The sequence below is a fragment of the Panthera uncia genome, chromosome B4, assembly GCF_023721935.1.
Source record: "Panthera uncia isolate 11264 chromosome B4, Puncia_PCG_1.0, whole genome shotgun sequence".
Lineage (NCBI taxonomy): Eukaryota > Metazoa > Chordata > Mammalia > Carnivora > Felidae > Panthera > Panthera uncia.
This window is the reverse complement of record NC_064809.1, coordinates 28,000,073-28,012,488: the sequence shown is the minus strand read 5'-3', so window position 1 is coordinate 28,012,488 and position 12,416 is coordinate 28,000,073.

Sequence of the window (12,416 nt, the reverse complement as noted above, 5' to 3'; positions counted from 1 at the left end):
CATGCTTTCTGTTTTAATTCTCAGAAGCCGGAAGGAGCAATGAGGGAAACTGTTGTAGTGGACCTAATTCTGTTCAACAAAGAACAGCTGGTTGGAGATGCAGAAATGATGAGAACATGAGGAGGACGTGACCTGACTGTCTTTGACTGTGCAGGACTCCCAGGAAGGGGGGTACAGAGCACAGCCAGATATATGCTCTGGAGTTTAGAAATATAGATTTCAATCTCACAAGGAAGAGATAGAATCCTAGGGCCACATAAATAAAAGTGAAGACTTATCGGGGCACTTGGGTGTCTCAGTCAGTTGAGCATCTGTTTCATCATGATCTCACAGTTCACAGGACTGAGCCTCATGTGGGGCTCTGTGCTGCCAGCAGGGAACCTGCTTCGAATTCTCTCCCTCTCTCCCTGCTCCTCCCGCACTCACGCACTCTTTCTCTCTCTCTCAAAGTGAATAAACATGTTTTTTAATGTTTATTTTTGAGAGAGAGAGAGAGAGAGAGAGAGCGAGGGAGTGTGAGTGGGGGATGGGCAGAGAGAGAGAGAGGGAGACACAGAATTGGAAGTAGGCTCCAGACTCTGAGCTGTCAGCACAGAGCCCGATGCAGGGCTTGAACCCATGAACCATGAGATCATGACCTGAGCCAAAGTCAGATGCTTAACCAACTGAGCCACCCAGGTGCCCCATGAATAAACATTTTTTTAAGTGAAGAATTATCAAAAACCTCAGAATAAAAGTGAAATTTTGCTATAAAAACTGAATTTCACTCTAATGACAAAATATCTTAAAGAAAGAGAAGCAAATCTAAAAAATAGACTGATATGCTGGTGTGACTTTTGGCATTTCTTTTTGGAGTATAGATATTAAATAATGGTTCTAGGTAGATAAAAGTTTGGACAGCAGCAGCAACAACAGGAGGACCTCAAGGAGAGGCTGATGGGGTGGGAGACATGTAACAAGATAACATTTAATGGAGACAATGAATTTACTTAGGTCCCAAGAGCCCAACTCTACAAGAGCTGGGTGATAAACATCAGGTTTAGTACGTGTCTCTGTAAAAAACCAAGAGCCAGAAAAATACCTGAAAGTACTTAAGTCTACCTGAAACACAGTGTGTATAGTATAAACTTGTCATCAGAAATAATCTTCAATCATGTTAATAGAGGTATAAAGTCTCACATGGGAAAAGTGAAACAGTTCTGTGACATTCTGTGCTGTACTCTGACTGCTGGCTGACCTACCACAGTCTGAGGGGGACATAAACTGATGGGGTGTGTTCACAAGCAGGATGGTGGAGGGAATTAACCCCATGAAGTACTTCTGAAGAAATGGAAAGAAGTAGGTATCCTGCCAGGAGTTGTCTTCAAGTACGTCTTTGGCTACTTGGTTGAAGGGGCTTTCCACTTTTTTCCCTTCACATCATAAAGGACATATTGTGGGGAGACAGATTTAGATTCATATATATGAAAGAATTTTAAATGAGCAGAACTGTTGAAAAGCAGAATGGACTTCCTTTAAAGATGGCGGCGGCATCTCCCTCACTGCTGTGTGCTCAGGAGGAGCTGGGCACTGAAGCTTAATCGTTGGTTAAAAGCAGGAGGAAATAAGAGAATGTTTTGGTTCACCCATATTGTTTAAAAAGTTCACATGAACATTAAAGTTTGGGAGATTTTAAATAAAGTGTCCGATGTCTGGATTCTGTTGGAGAATTGGAAGACCTGCCAACACTGGGCCCTCTTTACTGCACGTCATTCTACCAACTGGAGCTAATTTCCTTGTCCTCTTTATACCAGGCTGTATTCTCCACTTTCCCAAAGTCTTTCCCACTCACACGATGCATGCTTTTGACCAGGACAGTTTAACTCAGTTCTATCACCTGCCTGCCTACTGTAGGCACTGGCGTTTGAAACCCCTGTTGGGGAAGAAACTCAACTGTTAGACAAGGGCACCATGACCCCACAGCCCTGCCACCTCTGCCTTCCTAATGGGAACTGCCCACCCAGAGCCCTGGCTGCCAAGATGGCTGTGTCTTATACGTTGTTTCTGTACCTTGGACTGAGCAGTTTGGGTAGACACCTGATCTCAGGGCCGTCAGTTCACAGGATGACGGTCGTATGTAATTGGGCCTGGCATGGAAAAATGTGCTAAACCAATCACATTGTCTCTCTCCAAAACTAAGAAACACAGTGTGAACCAGCAAGTTTGCAATGGTTTTGATACTAAGGAGAGGCTGGAAAAGTCATAAAGGACCACGAGCAAGTTGAAAGTGTGAGGAAATTAAAAAGAGTTTATTTTTATAGGGATGGGAGGGAGCATGTGAACAGAGAGGCTGAGATACCTTGAGAGAGAAAGCATGTGGCATGAGAGAGACAAACCAAGTCACTGGTCCTCAGAGCTGTCTTGATTCCTTATGGTTTTTCAGCTTCAGACCCAGTTCATGTGTTTTCTTACAATTTCTTGAGTTAAGAGGAGTGTTTTCTTGTCCTTGCACTCAAGAAAAGCTAATCAGAACCATTATTAAGGCCTCTGATAACCTGAAAGTCTATGATTCTACAAATTGAATTTAAGCATCTACCTCCCTGAGATGACTCCCCCTCTGGCCCCCGTCACTGTGGACAGATAACAGATGCAGTAGGAATCCATCTCTAAACTCCTTTCTCTCCTTTTACTTCTGCAACAAAGGTATACCCATAATTGAAAGGCAAAAACGTGCAAGCACGTTAAGATCTAATTTTATCACATTATCATATTCCCAACAAGAAAAAAAAAGAGCGTGTAGGTAAACCTCATTGCTTTCTTATATACATGTGTCAGCCCTAATCAGACAAACCCCACTTAAGTGATAGAAAACCATTCAGAGGCTGTCATCATTCTTGCGAACCTGAAGAATATTTAACTTGTTGATTAAGTACTTAACATGACAAATGAATGCAAAACTGTCTGTCAGTTCTGGTGTGATTATTTTGGAAATGGTATAAGTTTTGAGGTCGCTGTGATAATGAATGACCTTTGTGATATTTAAGGCTTGCATCAGCCTTTTTGAGTTGTTCTGTGGGCCCCAAGGGGCAAATAAAGAAAGATGTAGGTTATAACATCATAAAGTTGCTGATTTGTCTTTTAAAGCAACTGTTGTTGAAATAAAATGACAGGGAACTTCAGGCTGTAGCCCAAGGGAGTAAAGGGAGTTGAGGAAGCGCAAAGAAAGTTCGTTTATTGAGGAAGGCTATCTCTGTTGGGTTTCCTTGGCACCAGCCAAACAATCTGAAACCTGTCTCTGAGCAGTCACATAGATTGGGGGACACACAGAGACAAAACAGCTAGGTCATTGACTGAACTTTCCACTTTGCAGCCAAGTATTTTGGCGTCATGGAGATTAAGACTGGACTGATCTCACTGGAAAATCGTTCAAGCCTCTGCTCCACTCTGTTTTCGCAGACACCAGTTTAGCATTCCCAGGGAAAAAATATCCACACCTGCTTCATCATTTCAAAAACAATAGATACAGGGCACTTATTACAAATTAGTGAAACAAGCCATTGTTGCCCCTCTCCCATTTTTGCTAGAGTTTCAAAGATGTCCTCTGTCAGAAAAAAGGTATCTTGGCAATTGCTAGTAATGCATTTTCTGACAGGAAAACTGTCAGAGAGAGTGCAAGTTTTATCATTTACCTTTAAAATTTATACAGTAGACTGCAGTAAAATTCACTCTTTGTGGCGTGTGAGTTTTGACAAATGCGTAGCCTTGATATATCCATCACCACAATCCACAGGGAAGAGCTCCATCAGCCCCAGGATTCCCTCCACCCTCACCCCAGCAACCACTGACCTGTCCTCTGTCTCTATAGTTTTGTCTTTTTCAGAATACTATATGAATGGAATCATATACTGTGTAGTCTTTCCATTTATTATTTATTTATTGACTTTGCTAAAGTTTTCACAGAGTATAGTGTTCTGTGTAGACAGAAGAAAATCCGGAAAAATATTTTGGTTCTGCAGCATCTTAAAAGGAGGGAGTGGGGAAGTTGCTGGGCTCATCTATAGATGTGCAGAGAATGTATCTTAAAGGTGGTAAGAACTGATCTCAAGATCCAGGCACCCAAACAGCCTCTGTAACACTCAAAGGAAGAACCTTTGCACTTAGCCCTTGGCCACCTTTAACCAGCCTCGGGATCTGACCCAGGGCTGGGTAATTAACACGAGTAATTAGCTCTTGTTTAGTTATGAGAGTAGTTGTGGTGTATGCAGCATGAGGCTTGTGGAGAAAAGTGCAAATTAACTCGGCGTCCTGCTCCATAGTGGCCACCTTTATTATGCTTTATCAACATAGCAGCTGGATTAGCCCTCCATTCAGTTTGCTTTCCCTCATTACGATAATTGCCTTCTGAACAATGGCATGTGTCAGCTTGATCCTCTTTACTAGGGGAACATGATTTGTTTGTACAAGTAAACCTGCTGGCAGGAGGGGCAGCTGGCTAGGCTAATATTTGGTTCTTGAGATTGATATTAAGTTTTAAAAATCAAGTTAGATTTGCTCTACTGGAGATTCTTGGAAGGCTCATTACACATCAGGCCCTACATTGGATGTATTCACACAAATATGATTACCCCCATTTTTCAGATAAGGACATCTCTGTCTAAAGAACTCCCTTCCAGCTTCTCTGTCCCCGCAGATTTCCCCCCATCTTTGTGGGCTCTAGATGGTTTTGTTCTTCACAACCTTTGATAGAGTCTACAAAATGGCTGCCAGGTGACCAGCTTCTAGAAAATGGCTGCCACTATGGGCAGCTTCTACCAAGAGGCAATAGATACCTCCACAGGGATCTCACACTATGTTTTGTCAAAATCTATCCTCCTTGGAAAGTTGCTGAGAGCTTCACAACCTCTTTATGAAGTAGACAAAGGGCGGGGAAGTCAAGTCACTTGAGCTCCTCGGAGCCTCTTTAAAATGGCTGTTCCTCCAGCCTCTCCCATGGCATCTCCAACTGTTGTTTACAAGGAGGTTTAGGAAAGATTGTTGAACCTTTACCATCCTAATAAAGAAGGGAGTGGCCTCAACCCAGACTCTCTAGAGGCAACTCATAACTCCTAGCAGTGAGTGGGCCTACATTTGTGCAGCTGCCTGGAAGGAGGTCTCCTACAGCTGCAGAGGCATCTGAAACCCTCATTAGTCCCATTGCAAATGGTTGCTTCAGGAGGACTGTGTGTATGTGTGTATGTGTGTGCATACCCCATGCAGGAAAGTTGGAGGGAGGAAAAATACAAGCAAAAGGAAAACAGTCTGGTTTGTTCCTTCTGGGAGTTAGCTGGGGAGCAAAACCATAGTTATCCCAAACAACTTGGTGACATAGGTCCTTAAGATGTATACACATCTCCATAGTCCTATCTTTGTAGGAGTGGGGGAAGTACTAGCAAGAGAGGAAAAACACAGGTTCTGGAGTCCCATAAATGTTGGTTCAGTTTCTAACTTTCACTTACTCTCTGTGTGACTTTGCGCAAGCTCCTTAAATTCTGTGAGCCTCAGTTTCCCCACCTGTGACATGGAGGATATTACTGCCCTCATAGTGTTTGGCTTCAAAATCCATGCTCTTAGGCACTAGGCAGATGCATTTACTTTTGTTTCCTTGTAATACATAGATGACTCTGTGTGTATGCATATATTTCTGTTACAGAGCTCGACTGAGAAAGAAATCTATCTAAGGCTTTTTTTAATTCTGAGGGATAAAGCCAATAGGTTGTATGTGGGCATGCAAGGCCTTTTAACAACCGCTACTAAGTATTTGGAGTACAAGATGGCATCTTGGCTTCATTGGGGATTCCCCCTACTAGGACTGAAAGCATTGTGATTAAGTGGTTTCTAATGAACTGCATACAGCAAGTGGTGAGCATATAGTTATCTAGACTGAGTGTAAAAGGCTGATTAGGGAGGGATTTTGCACCCTAGTACCAGCCACTAGATAACAATCTAGTGGAGTTATTTCTGGTTAGTCAAGTAAAACTGACAACCCAGAGAACCATCCTTAGGTGGTTTTGTGAGAGTAGCATGGTGTGTATGAGACACTGTTTGGGTACCTCATGTCCACCGGGATATTGCAATAAAGCAATATAGGAGCAAACAATAATTGACCTCCCCTAACCTCCCCCCACCAGCCCCCAACAGAAAACAAAACCCCAAAACAACCCTACAACTGTGAGCCTTCAATACTTGTTTATAAGGAAGCTTCCAGATGCTCATTTAAAGAATGACATTAAAAAAAGAAAGAACCACATTAAAAATTATCCAAGTAATACATGTTTATTGTAGAAAGATGAGAAAATGTGGTTAAGTAAGGAGAAATTAAAAGAAGTGTTTACCTACAAGCCTCCTTTCTTTTCCCTTCAAGATAACCATTGCTAACATTTTGGTGTGTAACACTTCAGGATCACACGCACATGCACAAACACACCCAACATGTATAGACACATGCATATGTTTGTTTATAGAAATGGGATTGCTCTATACACACAGTTTTATAAACTGAATTCTTCATATACTATCTCATAAACATTTTCCAAGTTATGAAATCTTTGAGGCACTGTATCTTTTTATAGGGGGAGCTGGCTCCGACAACAGACTTTTATGGTGTCCCTACAAAGTGCAGCCCTCTGAAGAGGCCTGGCCCCCAGGTCTGATTTGAGGAGCTCGAGTGGGCTATGGGAGCCCCATGTGCAAGAAATCAGCTTTCATAGACCCTAAATAAGAACCAGAGTTATTGTGGCTTCTTCATAAAAGTGCACTGGAATAACATAACAAATGCTGCCTGACATCTCAGCCAGCGGGGGACCCTTTGCTGTGTGTGTGCATTTGCAATCCAAATAAGGCATCAAAAGCTGAGAAGAGAATGGGCGACAGAGCCTGTGAGGCCGAGAAATGCTTCCTTGTCACTTCTTTGGCAAGGGAACTCATCTTTCCACCACCTTCTTACCTCCGTCATACCATAAACCTGCCACATACTTCCCTCTGTGGACTTTTGGCAGCCAGACCTCCAGCCTGTGGATAAAAGACGTGAGCTCATTTTACCAACAACCTCTATCTTCCTCTGTTCTTCAGAGCCTTCACGCTAGCTCAGATCAGCAAGTCTAGGTGTCTTGATTCTGACATGAACTAATGCTTGAGGCTTCTGAGAAAAGGGTGTTGATGTCGTTGCAAAATGATATTAATGGAATTAACTGTAATGGGTTAACACAGAAGCAAGAGATTTCAAAGGTTGTCACTAGCAAGTAAAGATAGTCTGTTTCTGGATGTGGGGTGTTTGCCTGCTTTGTGGTAGGGGTTCCTCTAACCTCCTAGGTGGCTGGGAAGGCTACCACCTCTCAGTGTGCTGCTCAGCCTCACAATAGGTATTCTTCATCTCTGGCGCCATCTTGTTTATGGGCTCACAATCCTGTTAGTGGCAAATAGTACTCAGTAGAATCAGCAGGGGCCTAAGGGGGAAAGAATGTAATGGGGAGTTTCTTGTACTCAGGCCACGGGAAGGACAGTGGTGTGGGGTGGGCCCCAGAGGGGCTTGGATGCCATGGACTTTGCCCCTTGTCTCTACTGCTTTCTGAAGGCCGATTTCCTTCTCTCCACAAGAATGTTTCTGTAGCTTCTGTCAGCAAGGGCCCTGGTACTGGGATGGGGATGGGGGCATCTGACCGGCCTGACCTGTCTAGCCGTGGGAGGTGGGAGAGGGCTGATGGCAGCCCCTGTACAACCTCATGGATGGAATGCAGGGGAGGTTTATCTAAAGGTGGGGAGTGTGTTTCTCAGAAGAAGTGGGAAGATTTTAAAAAACCAGATGTCCTCAACTCTTCCCATCCAACTTTGCTTTTCAGTTCTCTCAGACATCTGCTGTCTTCACACTGGACTCTCTTTGGTCCCCCTTGTTCTCTGCCCACCTCCGTCCATGTGCTTTTGTTTCCACTGGTTCCCAGGCACATGCTTCCTCCCCTATCCATTTATCCAAATCCTCCCCGTTACCCAAAGGCTGAATCTCATCAGGAAGTTCTCCCCGACCTGTTCCAGCCTGTTTGACTCTCCTTTCCCCAAACTTGTAATGATAAACTCCTTATGTCTTCTGCTATCTTGTGTTTTCTGAGTTGAGTCTTATCGCTACAGCCCTCCCCATACCCCTCTCCGGGAGAGCTCACCACTCATTCTATCTCTGCCTTCTCATTTCCCACGGATAACTTTAAACCATTTCCTTCTGGCTTCTTTCTCCTTCTCTTTACCAAAATGCTTTTGCTAGACCCACCCATGGCATCTGCACTGCCCATTGGCCACTTTTTAGTTTTTATCTTACTTGACCTTTCAGAAATATTGGACTCAGTTGGCCACTTCATCATTCATAAACCCTGTTTTCTCTTGGATTTCATGACACCAAGCTCTATTTCTTTCTCCCCACTTCAGATACTCCTCAGTTTTTCACAAAATTTATTCTTCCGCTTGACCAAAGCTCCTGCCCTCTTTCTGTCTACAGCCTCTCCCATGTAATTTTAACCACTTCCATGGCTTTCTGTACTAGTTACACGTCATTGGCTGCCACATTTATAACTTCACCCAGCTCTTCTCAACTTCAGACATACACATCCTACTGTCCATTTGACATCTCTGCTTGTATGTCACCTAGGCATCTCAAAGTTAATATGCTCCCAAATGAATTAATTTCCCCCAGAAATGTGTTTTTTCTCTAGGTCTCCCTGAGTAAATGGCATGTTCATATACCCAGTTATTTTTACCAGGTAAACCCTGATACTTTCCTCTCCCATACTACCCATATCCAACACCAAAGTATAGTTCCAAAACATATAAGTTCATCTATTTCTGTCCATGTCCACTGTTGCTGCCTCATTGTACACTGTGATGTCCTCTCACCTAGATTAGCCTCTGAACTCATTTGTTTCCCTTCACATCACCCTGCCCCACCTATTCCCACCCAGCAGCTAGGGATCTTTCCACATCATTCTTCTGCCCCAATACTTCAATGGTGAGTTACTGCACTTATAAGGAATCCAAAATCCAAACTCTGTCCTATTGAGACCTGATTAGATTCCTGCTTCCTCTCCAGCCCTACCTTCACATCAGCCTCCTGATGACGCTCCCATCCACACCCAACAACCTTTGTGTCCTTAAGCTTCTGAGCTCCTGCAGTCCCAGGCCCTGCCACACACCTTCCAGTAGTTCCTGTTTGTACCTTTCTATTCCTCACTCGTTGTAGCCTTAAGATTACAGCTTCTACACTTCTAACAGAGGCCTTCCCTAACTTACCCAGACTAAATTGAGACCATGTATCATAGACTCTAAAATAGTGTTCCTACTTTTCTATATAATGTTTATTACAATTTTAATTATTTGTTACTTGTGTGATTGTCTGTGTCCCACTAAATGGTCTGCTTCACAAGGGCAGGACTCCCTTGTTTGCCACTGTTTCTCCAGGAATATTGTGTGTGCTCAATAAAAAAGTTTTGAATGAAGGAGTGAGTAAATAAAAATAAGTAGATTTTAATATTCCCAAAGGACAGAGTGGTTTTCTTTCTTTTCACCCTCAGCCAAGAGTTTAATAAATACTTATTGACCTTAATACTATTATCGTGAAAAACAACAACAACAAGAAGGAAGAGAATCACAGCATTCTATGTGACAGTATAAAAGTTATGTATTAAAATGTAATTAGTCCCAGCAAAAAAAGGGACAGGTTTCTACCCACAGGATTCCTGAATTTGTGAAATAGCAATGTGCTTAATAATGTAAGTTTATTATATTTTGAAATAGCAGATGAATTGGACACACACATCTGGATATTTGGCATTGCATAGACAAAAACATCTGGATTATTGGCAGAATATTTCAACTTAACTAATGTGTTTTAGAGATGTGTAAACAGTCACAGATTACTCTGAAATTATGTTTCTTGGGAGGTGGCCACATGAATAACTGGTGGAGGAGATTCTAGTTCCAGATGATGATGGACTAAGGAACTTGAAAGCCCTCCTTCCACAAACACACAGAAATTCTGGATACATGTAACCCTTAAAAATTGCATAGTTGAGATCATGAATATCTGAAATGAGGAGGAAACTGAAAGAACAGTAAGTGCATGAACTGACCTGGGAATTTGCTTTTGGTCCTGGTAAACCGAGGGGCTTGGGTTTTAACACTTATTTGAGGACAGGACACAAGGTCTTGGAATCCTGAGAAGTATAAATCAGAATTCTGAAGAGCTGAACTCTCAGTGGAAAGGGAGATTCGAAAAAATCCGTCTCTTGGCACAAAGAGAAGACAAGGAAGCTGTCTCAGCTTGAGTCTAGGGAAACAGTCTCCCTAGAGAAAATTAAGCACTGGGCTTGCCCTTGGGTTTTGGGTCCAAAACATGTCTTTAATCCACTCAGAAAACATGCAAATATCTCTGCAAGTCTCAGGAAACTCCTAGCAGAGAAATAAACATAATAATCTGTCTCAAAGTGGATACCCCTGGAATGCCTGTGATCCTGAATCACCCCGAAGTGACACTCCAACAACATAGGCCTCACTGTATTTTCTCAGAAAATAAGCTCCATTAGAGATGAGCTCATGAGTTTAAAAAATTAAAAACATACAATGAAATAATTCAGTGTGAGCAACAGTCAGCAGACACAACAAACAGTAAGATTCAAGTCCCATGAAATTGAGATAACAGAAGAACAATTGGAGAGGAGAAAAGTATGCTAAAAATGCTTTAAAACGTAACAGAAGGAATCAAACTGGAGGAAAGACCAAGATACTATAAGTAAAGAAAAGAAGGTTCAAATATAACTAAGTAAACTTTCTAGAAATGAGAGATATACTCCCTGAATGAGAAACTCATTTTGATGGGTTTCACAACACATTAGCACACTAGGGGAGAGAATTATTGAACCAAAGGTTAGAGGATTTTACCTAAAATATGGCAGAGAGATAAGACAGAAAATATTTAAAAAAGTTCAAGATAATGAGAAAGTCCAACATAAATATATTAAGAGTTACAGAAAGAGATAATACAGAGAAAGGTTTAGAGGAGAATGGATGATAGTTCTGAACTGATTAAAGTCATGAGCCCTCAAATGGGAGAATCCTAAGGAATTCCAAGCTGAGTAAGGATAAAAAAAAAAAAAAAAATCCATACCTAGGTTTTTCCTAGTGAAACTATTTAAACACCAAATAAAAAGAGAAAATCTGCAAATCAAAGAGGGATAAGAGATCACATACATAGTAACAAGGATTAGAATGACAGAATATTTCTCAATACCAACAATAGAGACCAGAAGATAATATAATAACATCTTCTTAAGATTATAGTATTAACCAAGAGAGGGAAAATAATAAAGGCAGTTTAGTTAACAAATAATGTAGAGGATTTGCCACTCACAGAACTTAATTAAAAGAATTATCAAGAAATGTATCTAAGTAAGAACAAAATAGGTGGAAGAAAGGAGGATACAAGAAGCAATGTTGAGAAAATAAGTCAGAAAACATGTGGGCAGATTTAAACAAGTATTGACTGTACAGAAGAACACCAATAATAAAGATGTATTTGGGGTCTATAACAATAAGAATTGAAATGGTAGATCACAGTAATGAGTAAGATAGGATAGAGAAGTTAAGAGTTAAGGAATTTTAAGATTCTTATGTTGCTCTTCTGGAGGGTAATGCTATCAATTAACTTTAGATCTTGTTAAATCAATATGACTGTTAACAATTTAAGAGTAAATACCAATTTAGTAAAATTAGAATATATAACTTTTAAACCACTGTTGAGGGAGAGGAGATAATAAAAATGTGATTAATTCAAGAGAAGGCAGGCAAAGAGAAAAAGAAACAACGACAAATCATGGTACATAGAAATTATAAAATAACATAATGAAAATAAAATCCAAATATATCACTAATCACAACACATTTGAATGGGTTAAATTCCCAGGCTTTTTTCATTTTTCATTTATTTAAGCTCATCACCTTTGCTTTTTTAAAATTATATTCACTGACGCATAAATGATCTACAACAGATTAACCAGTTTTAAAGTATACAATTTGAAGAATTTGAAATGTTGTGCAACCACCAAAATCACAAAACAGGCATGACCTTCACCTCTAAAATTTCCTTTATGCTTTTTCAGTCAATACTCTCCTTCTACCCTCTCCACGCCTGGTAACTACTAATCTGCTTACAGTAACTGTAGTTTGATTTTTCTAGAATTGGATATAAATGGAATCACATAGCACAAACTCTTTTCTTTTTTGTCTGCCTTTTTTTTTTTTTTTTTTTTTTTTTTTTTTTTTTTCAAAGTGGTTTTTTGTTTTTTTTCGGGTTTTTTTTTTTTTTTTTTCTTTTTTTTTTTTTTTTTTTGTGTGTTTAAACTGTTTTTGCTTTCAGTTTTGTTTTT